We start from the raw sequence: 13526 nt of genomic DNA, 5'->3' as shown, positions 1-13526 counted from the left end.
CTGGATCTAAAATAAATTAGAGAATGCCAAAGGGTTTAGAGTAAAATATATCAGGCAGAGAACTAAAATGCAGGGCACTTGGGTGACTTAGTCAGGTAAGCATCTGCCTTCTGCTTCAGGTCATGATCCCAGGGTTCTGGGATCCCTGCTCAGCCAGGAGTCTGCTCCTCCCTCTCTCTGTCCCCCACTTGTGCTCTCTCAAATAAATAAATAAATAAATTTTTTTAAAAAGAACTAAAATGGGACTTAAATTACTCTGTCTCCATTTTCTTTTCCATTTCAATGAAAGTATCATGAGAAACCACCTTGGAAGAATTCAACAGATCATACTGGAGTACTGACTGACGTAGCAGTTAAACAAGTTTAACATTCATTTCACTTAAATGAATAGTCTCCATGTTTTACATGTAGAAGTGAGCTGGTTTAAGGGAGAGGATATGGATAAAGAAAATAAAATCAAACAAATTTGGTAGCCCAAATTGTTTTTGTGGGCAAAAAAGTGTTGCAGAATCATTTACAAAAGTATGTATGTATGTATGTATGTATGTATGTATGTATGTATTTATTTATTTATTTATGATAGTCACAGAGAGAGAGAGAGAGAGAGAGAGAGAGAGAGGGGCAGAGACATAGGCAGAGGGAGAAGCAGGCTCCATGCACTGGGAGCCTGATGTGGGATTCGATCCCTGGTCTCCAGGATCACGCCCTGGGCCAAAGGCAGGCGCCAAACCACTGCGCCACCCAGGGATCCCTACAAAAGTATTTTAATAAAAGGGCTGAACATTAATAACTCTAGCCTTCAATCACTGAAAAGGTTCGTCTGTGGACAATGATCAAGAAGTCAACAATACAGCAGACCAGAATGGCTTTCAATCATGCAAAATTCCTGGCCAAAAGGAGCCATAAAATTAGAGAATTTAGAGCTAGAAGGGATCTCAAAGATCATCAGTCCTAATCTCCCCAAGTTAGGGTTTGAAGACTACTGAGGCCCAGAGAGGTTACGTGCTAAGTCCAAGGATGGAAAGTAGCTAGCAGTGCCAGAACTAAAACTCAGGTTTTCAATTAACCACCCCTAAACTATTCCTGCTGCATGATGCTGACTTCCTGAACACCATTCACTAAATAAGGAATAGTATTCCTAAAAATACCATCAGAAACATTTAGATTTATATCAGAGCAGACTTAATTACAACTTTGTAAGCACAAGTGAGAGTGAGTCTAAGAGGAGGAGTCTTCACAGGAGGTCAACACAAAGTGGGAGACAATATTTTTGTCAGTTCATAGGAGTGATTCCTTTGAGTTTTACTCACTCTAAAATACAGTTTCCTCCCACACCCACATTTCTCCCACATTTCTCGTAAATGTTCAAGGAATACACCACTCCCAGTTCATCCTCCTTAAAGAAATATCTCCATTTCTTTGTCTCAAGAACACAAAGATTCTGTTTCCCATCTCTAAGAAACTTTTTTGGTTATTTAAACTCTACTCTCCACTTGATCTTAGCCAAAAGGCTGAGAAGTGAATAAAATCTACTCTCAAACACTGCAATAAGCACTCATATTTGTATATTTATTTGCATCATATGGAAAATGTGCAGTGTCACTTTCTTAGAAAGAACTCTGTAGGGTAAGTCACAAATAATAAATAACTTCCCTGTGGTATAGCAAAGGTTCCATTGTATGACTTCCAGGTCTGTCAAAATATTCTTTTGCCAATTAGCTGATATCTCAATATTAAATAATTCAAAATAATTTATTTAAGAAATTATACTCTCGGGATCCCTGGGTGGCGCAGCGGTTTGGCGCCTGCCTTTGGCCCAGGGCGCGATCCTGGAGACCCGGGATAGAGTCCCACATCGGGCTCCCGGTGCCTGGAGCCTGCTTCTTCCTCTGCCTGTGTCTCTGCCTCTCTCTCTCTCTCTGTGACTATCATAAATAAATAAAAAAAAAAAAATTAAAAAAAAAAGAAATTATACTCTCTTAATTTATGTAAGTAAAATAATTCTGATAATAAATCACGTTCTAGGGGTGCCTGGGTAGCTCAGTAGGTTAAGAATTTGCTTTTGGCTCAGGTCATGATCCTGGGTTCCTGGGATTGAGACTGCATCAGGCTCCCTGCTCAGTGGAGAGCCTGCTTCTCCCTCTCCTCCTCACACATGCTCTATCTGTCTCTCTCCATGAATAAATAAATATTTTTTTAAAGATTAAAAATTTTCTTAAAGATGTAAATTTAAAAAGATTTTAAAAAATCTTTTAAAAATATTTTATTTATTTATTTAAGAGAGACACAGAGAGAAGGCAGAGACATAGGCAGAGGGGGAAGCAGGCTCCTCCCTGGGAACTCGATATGGGACTTGATCCTGGAACTCTGGGATCATGCCCTGAGCCGAACTCAGCAACTGCTGAGCCACCTAGGCGTCCCAATAAATAAAATCTTAAAAAAAAAAAAAAAAAAAAAAATCACACTCTAAACTAGTTGGTCACATATTCACTGACCTAACTGGGAGATATCCTATCACAGTGGCTGGACTTCAGGCTCTGGATTCAGATTCCAGGCCCACCACTTACTGATAATGAGATTTCAGGCGAGTTATTTAACCTTTGTGTGCCTCAGTTTCCCCAGCTGTAATTGAGGCTAACAAAATGACCTCATAGTGTTGCATGGATTATGTGTTAAGCACTTAGAACAAATGCCCGATACAGTACTCTGTTGGTCAATGTTAAATATTATTAACATAAGTTGGTCAATGTTAAATATTATTAATGACATATTGCTCTTTCACCAAAAGTATGTATTTTTACTTTAAGAAAAGAAACAATCTATGGGATTCCACCTTCTTTTTAAATTTGTTGTCTCTCTTGGGCTTAAATGAAAAAATATAACTGTTCAACTCATGTAGATCTATTGAATTATTTAAAAGTGAATCAGAGTTGTAAAAGTTTAAAGTCTTGAAAATGCAAGGAAAATGAGTTAAACATTGAGATGAGTGTTTATTCCATTAATACAGTCCCCAATTATAAAAGAGGATGGATTTAAGAATGGAGAGCTTTGGGCAGCCATGGTGGCGCAGCGGTTTAGCGCCGCCTGTGGCCCAGGGCCTGATCCTGAAGACCCGGGATCGACTCCCACATCAGGCTCCCTGGATGGAGCCTGTTTCTCCCTCTGCCTGTGTCTCTGCCTCTTTGTCTCTCTCTGGGTCTCTGTGAATAAATAAATAAAATCTTAAAAAAAAAAAAAAAAGAATGGAGAGCTTTGGAAAAAGACAAAAGTCCTGATATTCTGACAGCTGCTCTTCTATTTAATCTTTAAGAGGAGTTTGTGTTCTCACTGTAGTTATATTTGGCTTCAGATTGAAAATGTAAAGTGATATCTCCCTCAATTTCCAACATCAGAAAACATTACCTAAGCTGTCACAGAAATATATAAAACATCAATCCCCCATTAATTAGCTTACATTTGTGGTAGATGTGAACTCCTAAGCAAAGACATGGTGGTCTAGGGAAACCATACATCAGAGAAGGTCTCTGCTGAATTTGAGAAGCCTGGCACTATGCCATGAGATAGTCCTGACTCTTCTGTCTAAGTCTGGGAGGCACGGTGCACTATGCTAACATTTCATTCATTCAGCAGATACTAAGCACATGCTCTCTGTCCAATACAATGTGGGAAGTATGAAGAGAAACATAGACATGATCTTTGTATTTCCAGAGGTTATAATATATACAGAGAGCTAAGATGAACACTCAAAGTAAATTTATAAAGCATAATTGTGAGATAATAGAAAATATATATATTGGTCTCTACCTCTGGGCCCCTAACATCCTTGTAATGTCTAAAGTGATAAGAACACTAGGACCATCTCATGTTCTTATATTGGTCTTTGACCTTTGTTCCTGACACAGGGCTCTTTAAACCGTTGTAATTTCCTGGGTGATAAGAGTGTCTTTTGTTCTAATGAGGCAACTCACTAGACTCCTGGATGAGGCCCGGTCAAGGGAAAGACTAAGCCATGATTAGAAGCTGGGAATTTTCAGCCCTGCCCACCCCCCTCATTCTCTTGAGAAAAGTTATGAAAATGGAGTTAATGATCAATCATGCCTACATGATGAAGCCTCCATAAAATCTCAAAAGTACAAGGGTTGGAGAGCTTCCAGGTTGGTAGTGGGAGAAGACCATACACAGAGAGGTTGGAAGCTCCATGGCCCTTCCTATATCCCTTGCCCTATGCATTTCTTACATTTGGATGTTCATCTATATCCTTTATATACGCTATGTCCTTTTATAATAAACTGGTAAACCAAAGTAAGTGTTACCCTGATTGAACCCAAGGAGGGAATCTTTGGAACCTCCAATTTTTAGCCAGTTGATAAGAAGGACAGGTGATAGTCTGGGCTTGTGATTGGCATCTTAAGTGTGTGTGGGGGAAATGGGGTGGGAGGGGCAGTCTTGTGAGAGTGAGCTCTTAACCTGTGGGATCGAACATTATTTTTGGGTAGTGTCTGAATTCAGTAAAATTATAGGACACCCAGCTAGTGTCACAGAGAATTGTCTGTTGTGGGAGAAACCCCTATACATTTGGTGACCAGAAGAGTCAGAAGTGAAGAGTGCTGTGAGTGGTAAAGGAGAGTGACAGGAAAGAAAGACATAGTAGGGAAGAACTAGGTTTTGGCCTACACAGGATGGAAAAACCTGAGTTTTGCCTTTACAACAACAGATAGCAGGATGTGATCCAATGCCAAAAGGATTGTGCAGCCTCGTGACAATAGGAAGCTGGAGATATACACTCTATCCACAACACACCATCCATGGAATTTTGAACAAAAAACTTCACTTCTTTAGGTATGTGCCCCATTTTACAATGAATTATTTCCTGAAGGTTTCCCGATAACTCTTCACAATTGTTTAAATTAGCCTTATTGAGATATACTTTAGATACAATGAAATTTGCCATTTTATGTGTATAATTCAGTGAGTTCTGACAACTGTACATAGTCATCTCAGTCATTACACTGATTATCACCACAAAAAATTCCTTCATCATCCTTTGCAGTCAATCCCTTCCCCCAAGCTCCCAAGATAGACTTGCTTTCTATTACTATAGTTTTGCCTCTTGTAGAATTTCATATAAATAGAATCATACATTGTTTGCTACTACGAATAAAGCTGCTACAGACTACAAACCTCTGCATACAGGTCTTTGTATAGACATGTGTGGTGGTGTGGGTAGGCTATCATCCAATCCGTTGAGGGCCTGAATAAAACAAAAGGCTAAGGAAGGAGGAATTCACCCTTTTCTTTTCCTTTACAGATATTTTCCCCTAGTCTTGCCTATAATTTTTTTTTTAAAGTAAACTTTATGTCCAACCTGGGGCTTGACTCATCACCCCAAGATCAAGAATTCCAAGCTCTACTGACTGGGCCAACCAGGTACCCTTTGCCTTTAAATTTTCTTAACAATGGTTTTCGAAGGATAAATGTTTTAATGACAGAGTCCAATTTATCAATTTCTTATCCTGCCTTCTATGACTACTTAGCAGCAGAGGGAGCATATTTTACCATTCTAATCCCGAACTGAAATTTAGGCAATCAGAGACCATATCAGGTAGGACACCAGAATAATAAACTTTCTTTGTTTTTAAAGCTGTCTAAAGGAGATTACCAATGGCTCACAGAAAAAGACTGCTTAGGAGTACTCAACTTTCTTTATTACATCTGGATAGATAGCTAAAAATAATATTTCTTTAACCACTTAAGAGCAAATACATTGTAAGAATAGTTCTTCACTCCTTACTTAAACAAACTCATTGCCTAGTCCAGATGCTTAAAAATATCAATTGCATTACTTTGGGAAGATTAACTCATTGCAAAATCTAGTCACTGAGTAAATAATCAATAGTATACAAATAATAATAAAGAGATGACAAATACATCTGGCAAGAGGAAGAGGGTTATTCTATCACAACAGTAAGCTTCAGTTGAAACAGCCAAGGTTATTACAAAGGACCTTCTTATAAAACCAAACCTTCTCAATAACAAAAATTATATAGAACATCATCAGTGAGTTCTTCAAGTTCATTCCCAAGTTACCTTTTATTTCTCCACATTCTTTCTAGGTAATTTCAATTAGGTTCACAGATTCAATTATCACCTATCAGCCAATGACTCACAAATTTTTTCCTGTGAGAATGCTTAAGATCTACTCTCTTAGCAAGTTTCAAGCACACAATAGTGTATTAGAAACTATAGTGACCATACTGTACATTAGAGCCTAAGAACTTATTCATCTGATAACTGCAAGTTTGTTAACTTTTGATCAATATCTTCCCATTTCCTGCCCACCCTAGGCCCTGGTAACTACCATTCTACCTGTTTCTAGAAATGCAACTTAAAAACAAATATTCCATATACAAATGACACCATATAGTATTTGTCTTTTGCTTTCTCTGACTTATTTCACCTAGTATAATGCCCTCCAGTTTCATCCATCCATTCATTTGTCACAAGTGTCAGAATTTCTTTCTTTTTTAGTGGGTGAATAACATTCCATTTTACATATAAACAATATTTCTCTGCTTATCTGTTGATGGACTTTAGACTCTTTCCATATCTTGGCTATGTGAATAATGTTACAATGAACATGGGAATGCATATATTTCTTCAAGACACTGATTTTGTTTACGTCAGATACATAACCAGAAGTGAAATTGCTCGATCATATGGTAGTTTTTTTTTCTGAAGAATCTGCATACTGTTTTCCATTGTGGCTATATCAATTTACATTCCTAGCAATGATGTACAAGGGTCCTTTTTCTCCACATCCTCACCAACATCTATTATCTCTTGTCTTTTTGATAATAACCATCCTAACAGGTGTGAGGTGATATTTCACTGTGGTTTTGATTTTTAATCATCTCTGATGATTAGGGAGAAAATACTGTTAAAATGTTCCTACTACCTAAAGTGATTTACAGATTCAACTCAATGTAATCCCTACTAAAATTCCAATGGTATTTTTCACAGAAATAGAAAAAACAATCCTCAAATTCATATGAAACCACAAAAGACTCCAAATGGCCAGGCAATCTTGAAAAAGAACAAAGCTGGAGGGCATCTTACTTCCTGATTTTCAAACTACATTGCAAAGATACAGTTATCAAAACAGTGTAGTACTCACATAAAAATAGACTCAGGGACTAACAGTGGAGCAGAATAGAGAGCCCAGAAATAAATCTATGCGTATACAGTCAACCAACCTTTGGACAAGGGCATCAAGAACATACAATGGGGAAAGGATGGTCTCTTTAATAAACAGTGTTGGGAGAATTGGATATCCACATGCAAAGGAATGAAACTGTACCCCTAGCTTACATCATGCACAAAACTAACTTAAGATGGATTATGGACTTAACTGTAAAGGCCTGAAACTATAAAATCCCTAGAAGAAAGCTCCTGGACACTGGTCTTGGCAACGATTTTTTTTTTTTTTTTTTTAATGAAAACAAAAGGAAAGACAACAAAAACCAAAATAGACAAGTGGGAGTATCAACATCAAAAGGCTTCTGCACAGCAAAGGAAACAATCAACAAGATGAAAAGGCAACTTGTAGAATGGGAGAAATATCTGCAAACTGTATATCTAGTAAAGGAGTTAAGATCCAAAATATATAAGGAACTCATACAAGTCAATAGCAAAAAACCCCCCAAATAATCCAATTAAATGGACCTGAGCAGAAATTGATCCAAAGAAGATACATAAGTGGCTAACAGGAACATGCAAAGGTACTCAACATCACTCATCATCAGAAAATGCCCTTAATATTAACTGAATGAATAGTGAATATTCTTTATAATCTTTATGACTACTATTTAATAACCCATATTTTATCATATTATTTTCTCCCTCCAACATAAAAGATAAATTAGGATGTAATAATTTTTCATTTTAGTTTCCCAGGCCACTGACACTAGTTTTCTAACTATTGGAGGGGTGGGGGGGAGGAAAAAAGAAAAAAATAGAAATGAGTATTCACTTAAATAAGCCCACAAAACATGTTACATTTTAGGAACATATCCTGATAATATTCTCATTTACTTCATAAACTAAAGGTATCCCCACAATAGAATGAGAAATGTATTTTTAATGTGGCCAGCCAACTGTTAATTAAGATGTGGCCTGGGGAATATACTAGTTCTTGGTATATTTACAGTGAAATGTAAACAGATATTTTCATAATTCTGTTTGTCTAATTTGAAAAAAGGAGAAGGAAATAGCAATAGAGACTTGGAGGGAATAAAAAAGACTATAGAAGTGACAATGTCTGACCTGGGGCTTCAGGAGCAAGTGCTAATGTCACTATATCCCAGAAAATAGGTTACATTTGTGAAACTCAAGGTTTTAGAAATGGGATTAGAAAAGTCTACTCCCCAAGAAGAGAGGGCTTCCAGGCAAAGGTACAAGGTCTAGCATGGGTTATATAGCCTAGTTTTTGTTGCCTCTGTGAAAGTAAGGATACTATCCCTAGTTTTAAAAGAACCAAACTCAGTTCCTTTAGGTTTACTCCTCTTTATGGACCACAGTGTGGAGAACATAAGCAAACAGATTTAAAATTTGGCAATGAGGGTGCCTGGTGGCTCAGTTGGTTAAATGTCTGCCTTTGGCCCAGTTGGACTCCCTGCTCAGCGAGGAGTCAGCTTCTCCCCCTGCCCCTCCCCCCCGCTCATGTGTGTTCTTTTTCCCTCTCGTCTCTTTCAAATAAATAAAAGCTTAAAAGAAAAGATAATTTGACAATGATCCAACCCCATACTTTGTACTGTTCAATTCAATAAGGCAGCTAAATTCCTCCTCCTCCTCCAAGATTAGCCAAAGGCAGAGCTTATTAGAAAGTCATTTCTTTCATCCTGAAGTGTCGGCTGAAGGTGAAGGTGACTAAAGTCTTCAACTTCTTCTATGATCCACCTATATTGACTAATTTTCCATTATAAGACCTGATATATGACAGAAATTTTGTGATTTGGGCTCCAAGGTCACTCTTCCTTAAGAAGTTGCAAATTTAACCTGGTAATTAAGCCTTTATCATCCATCACAGAGGAGTGATTCTGAATACTGTATGGTATCAATTTTATTGGCCTCCTGTGGATTTGTATTTAAGCCCAAGGAGGATGTGAAAATTGTGGTGGTGGTTAAGACAGGGATAAGAGAGCCAGTTCCATAAAATATCTATAAAAAAACTGGAGGAAGTAGCAATACTGTCTGCTACTGCTCTAATCAAGGTATAACATAAAATGGAATATATCTTCCATTTCAGGAGAACACAATGTACCTAACTTTAATATTCTGTCATTTGGAGGATACCAGTCTATCAACATTAATGTAGAGGAAGCAGTTAGTGGTGCCTGTGGATATGGTGTGCCCAGCAGAAGCAGTGGTGACCAACAGATGCCAAGCTGCCTAGTATAAATAGCACCAAAGCCTGGATGGACTCACTGGTACTATACAAATGTAAGATTTTGCACAAAGGCCAACCTCAAAAATAATTGGAAGAAGGTAAGTTTTCAGAAGGCTGGAGTCTTGTAGTAGGAAGAGAATGTAAGAAGAGTCAGCTACAGGGATGCCTGGGTGGCTCAGCAGTTGAGTGTCTACCTTTGGCTCAGGGTGTGATCCTGAGATCACAGGTCCTGGGATCAAGTCCCACATCAGGCTCCCTGCATGGAGCCTGCTTCTCCCTCTGCCTATGTCTCTGCCTGTGTCTCTCATGAATAAATAAATAAAATTAAAGAAAAAAAGAGCTAGATACAGGTGACATTTAGAGTGTTTTAATCACTTATACCAAAGATAACAAACAGAAGAGAGAAAAAAAAAACAACTTTAAGAAAGAGAATGGATTTAGTGATTAACGAAGACAAATGCCTTCGACATTTTAAAATAATTTTAATTAAGTAATAAGACCCAAAGTATTCCCCTAAAAATGTGGAAAAATATTTGTGAACAGTCTTTAGAAAGAAGAAAAATGCTCAATTAGTAGATTCTTTTTCTAAACACTCAAGGTAGAGGAAGAAAGATTGAATTTTGCTATACAGACAGGGTCTGAATAAATGTTTTGGTGAGATACATATGTATTCAAATTACTAGGCATTGCTCTAATATAAATGCAAGTACTGTTTACTAAGAGTTGAGATATGAAGAGAATTAAGAAAGGACACAGCTTCAATAAGACATTAAAAATACTTGTGGAAATCTTCCGAGATTCCTCACTGCGTAATATAGAGAAGAAAGGTTAGTGAAGCTTTAGATCTGGGCTAAGAGTAGAATATCACTCATCTATGGCAAATATATTATATTCCATGGAATTTAACCTTAAGGAAAAATTGGCATGAGAAGTGAAAGAGCTTGTCAACAAAAATGTGTACTTCCAGGGCACCTGTGGGGACTCAAGTCAGGTGCATCAGACTCAATTTCGACTCAGGTCATGATCTCATTGTCTGTGCTCAGCACAGAGTCTGCTTCAGATTCTCTCTCCCTCTCTCTCCCACGGACTCTCCCTCAAATAAATAAGTAAAATCTTGAAAAAAAAAAAAAAAACAAACGCGTACTTTCATCTCATCTATGATTTGGCACAACTTGCAAAGTCACCAATGGTAGAAATGATACAGGACTTTCTCCAGCCATCTCACAAATGATAAATGACTTTCCTTTCCTTTTCCTATGCATATTTTTAAGCTAAAATATAAGTATGTACTATATACATTTGCTACAAAAATTCAAAAGGTACAAAAGGTGTAATGTAGAGCAGTAAGTAAATTTCTTTTCAGTGACTGACCTCCAATCACCAGTTGATTTTCCTTGAAGCAACAAACACGGTTACCAGGTTCTTGTGTATCTTACAGAGATAATGTATGATTATATGTGTGTGCACATTCTTTATTTTAAAATGTCCATGTAAGATAGTAACATATTATGTTTTATATCGTGCTTTCAAAAATTATTAAATAATATAAAGAATATAACATATACATAAAATTTAAAAATCCATGATATAATGAATACCCATGTACCCACAAACTAGTTTTTTTTTTTTTTTTTTAAGATTTTACTTATTTATTTGAGAGAGAGAGAGAGAGAGAAAGACCGAGAGCACATGAGTAGGTGGAGGGGCAGAGGGAGAGGGAGCAGACTCTTTGCTGAGCAGGGAGCCACACATGGGGCTGGATCCCAGGACCCCAGGATCACGATCTAAGCCAAAGGCAGACGCTTAACTGACTAAGCCACCTAGGTGCCCCCCTCCACATGCCAGTTTTAAGGGGAAAGAATAATTATTTTTGAATCCTCTACGTGCTCTCCCTAATTCCTCTCCCCCTAGGTAATCACTTTCCTTGGTTTTGTGCTTGTTAATTTCCTTGTTTGTAGTTTTGTAATTTTTTTTCCTAAACAACATATTTAGTTTTGTGTTTCCAAACTTCATATGAACAGAATTTTATGGGTATACTAACATGACTTGCTTTTCTTATCCAACATGACTGTCTAAGATTCATTCAGACTGTTGTGTAGCTGTAATTCATTCATTTGCACTGCTGTATAGTATTCTAAAATTTATTTATTCTACTCCAGACATTTCAGGTGTTTCTAGTGGGCTGTTGCTATTGTTCTGTTTTCATGATTATAAACAGTACTATGTCTCATAGACAAATGAGCAAGAGTTCCTCTAGAATTTATTGACAAGAAGAAAACTACCAGGCCATAAAGCATATGCACCTTGAATTTATGAATGATGCCAAATTGTTTTCCAAAGTGGTTGTGCCAATTCTACCAGCAGTATATGTGTTCCAGTTGCTCTGTATCCTTACCAACACCTGATACTGCCTGTACCTTGCTGTTTTACTTCATAATATATTACGGAGGAGTTTATAAATTAGAATACATAGAGCTGCCTCACTCCTTTAAAACAGCTTCATAGTGGGACGCCTGGGGGGCTCAGTGGTTGAGTATCTGCCTTTGGCTCAGGGTGTGGTCCTGGGTTCTGGGATGGAGTACTGTATTGGGCTCCCCACAAGGAGCTTGCTTCTCCCTCTGCCTATGTGTCAGCCTCTCTCTTTGTGCTTCTTATGAATAAAAAAATAAAATCTTAAAAAAAAAAAAGCTTCATAGTATGCTAACATACAGATGTGCCATATTTTATTTACAAAGTTTTATATTGAGAGGACTCTCCAGTATTTCCCCTTATTAATTTCTAATCTTTTCCTATTTTGAACACTAATGCAATGAACAGTCTTATATATTTGCTATAAAATTTATTTCACATATGAAATTGTATCTGTAGAATAAATTCCTAGAAATAAAATTTCTGGATTAAGTAATATGTGAATATAAAATATTCCCATATTGTCCTCCATGGAAATTATATTAATTTGCCCTCAACCAGCAATTTGTGTTTATTTCATCACATCCTCACTAATACAATATTTACCAACCTTTCTATCTCTGCCAATATAATATGTGAAAAATGGTATCTCACTGTATTTACTTTTTTATCATTCTATTTTTTCATTTGTATTCTCTTACCAGAGGCAGAACAACTTGAAGGGCCATTTGTAGAAACTACTGAAATCATGTGTTCACATCCTTTGCTTTTTAAAATTGAGTTGTTGATAATTCCCTATTGAAGTAGAAGAACTCTTTAAATATTAAAGAAATTAACTATTTGCCTATGATTTGAGCTACAGATATTTTATCCTGAGTATTTTTGAGAACTCCTGCTCTAGAGATAGGTTTACTTTCAATACTTGCTTCTAATCAAAGAGATGATCAGACCTAAGGAAGAACATCCAATTACATTTGGCAACAAAGATGTTTTTTAAACACTAGAACTATTTTCTTTTGGAGTTTAGTATTTTAAATAACAAAGTATCTGGTGCTGATACTTCTTTTGGACAGTTCTATCTCTAGCTCTGTAGCAGCTTAAGAACAACCATTATCTCATGTCCTCAAAAACTAATCAAGTATGTTGTTTACAGACCACAAGGCAGAATGTTGACAGAAGGCACTCAAGCAGAACTTAATGCAATTAATTTCACTTACACTAGCTTACAAGGGATTTTCCTTTTAACTTCCAAAATTAAAGTCAATGTTTGAAAAAATCATTCCATAGAGTGCTTTCCAAGGTGAATTCTCTCTAGCCACAAAACAGATATACCAATCAATAGAACAGAAGCAAACACACCTCAACAGATCAACAACTTTATAAAAGATGGCATTAGAAATCAATGGAAAGAATGGATAATTTACCTTTTGTTGGCAAACTGAATTTAAATAAAAATTAAAACAAAACATAATAAAATATTCTTTAAGAAAAAAAGGACAGATAATTTAGTAAACTGTTTTGGATAATCAACTTATCCACTATTTAGAAAAGAAGAAATGAATTAATGCAGATGGCAGATGAATATAAAAATTAAAATCACTTAAGTAAAAAAAAGGAAAGTATTTGAATTATGTAGTCTTAGAAGTAGAGAAATATAGAAATATATAGACCT

At 36.7% G+C, this 13526-nt stretch overlaps 1 protein-coding gene and 1 long non-coding RNA gene across 4 annotated transcripts in view; one reads left to right on the top strand and one right to left on the bottom strand.

Moving 5' to 3' along the window:
• MOSMO (modulator of smoothened) overlaps positions 1–13526 on the bottom strand; it is a 63326-nt gene that overhangs the window by 14470 nt on the left and 35330 nt on the right. The gene's annotated exons all lie outside the window — the stretch shown is intronic.
• The window catches only part of LOC140638552 (uncharacterized), a 70083-nt gene that overhangs the window by 26243 nt on the left and 30314 nt on the right, over positions 1–13526 (top strand). For 2 of the 3 annotated variants that reach the window (XR_012035578.1, XR_012035580.1), the window contains exons 4-5: positions 4715–4839; positions 9305–9543. This is a non-coding gene — a long non-coding RNA (uncharacterized lncRNA). Of the gene's footprint in view, positions 1–4714; positions 4840–5308; positions 5428–9304; positions 9544–13526 lie in introns of all 3 variants that reach the window. The other variant, XR_012035579.1, reaches the window with a different exon arrangement.

Source organism: Canis lupus, chromosome 8, assembly GCF_048164855.1.
Source record: "Canis lupus baileyi chromosome 8, mCanLup2.hap1, whole genome shotgun sequence".
Taxonomy (NCBI): domain Eukaryota; kingdom Metazoa; phylum Chordata; class Mammalia; order Carnivora; family Canidae; genus Canis; species Canis lupus.
This window is presented reverse-complemented; position numbering and strand designations above follow the sequence as displayed.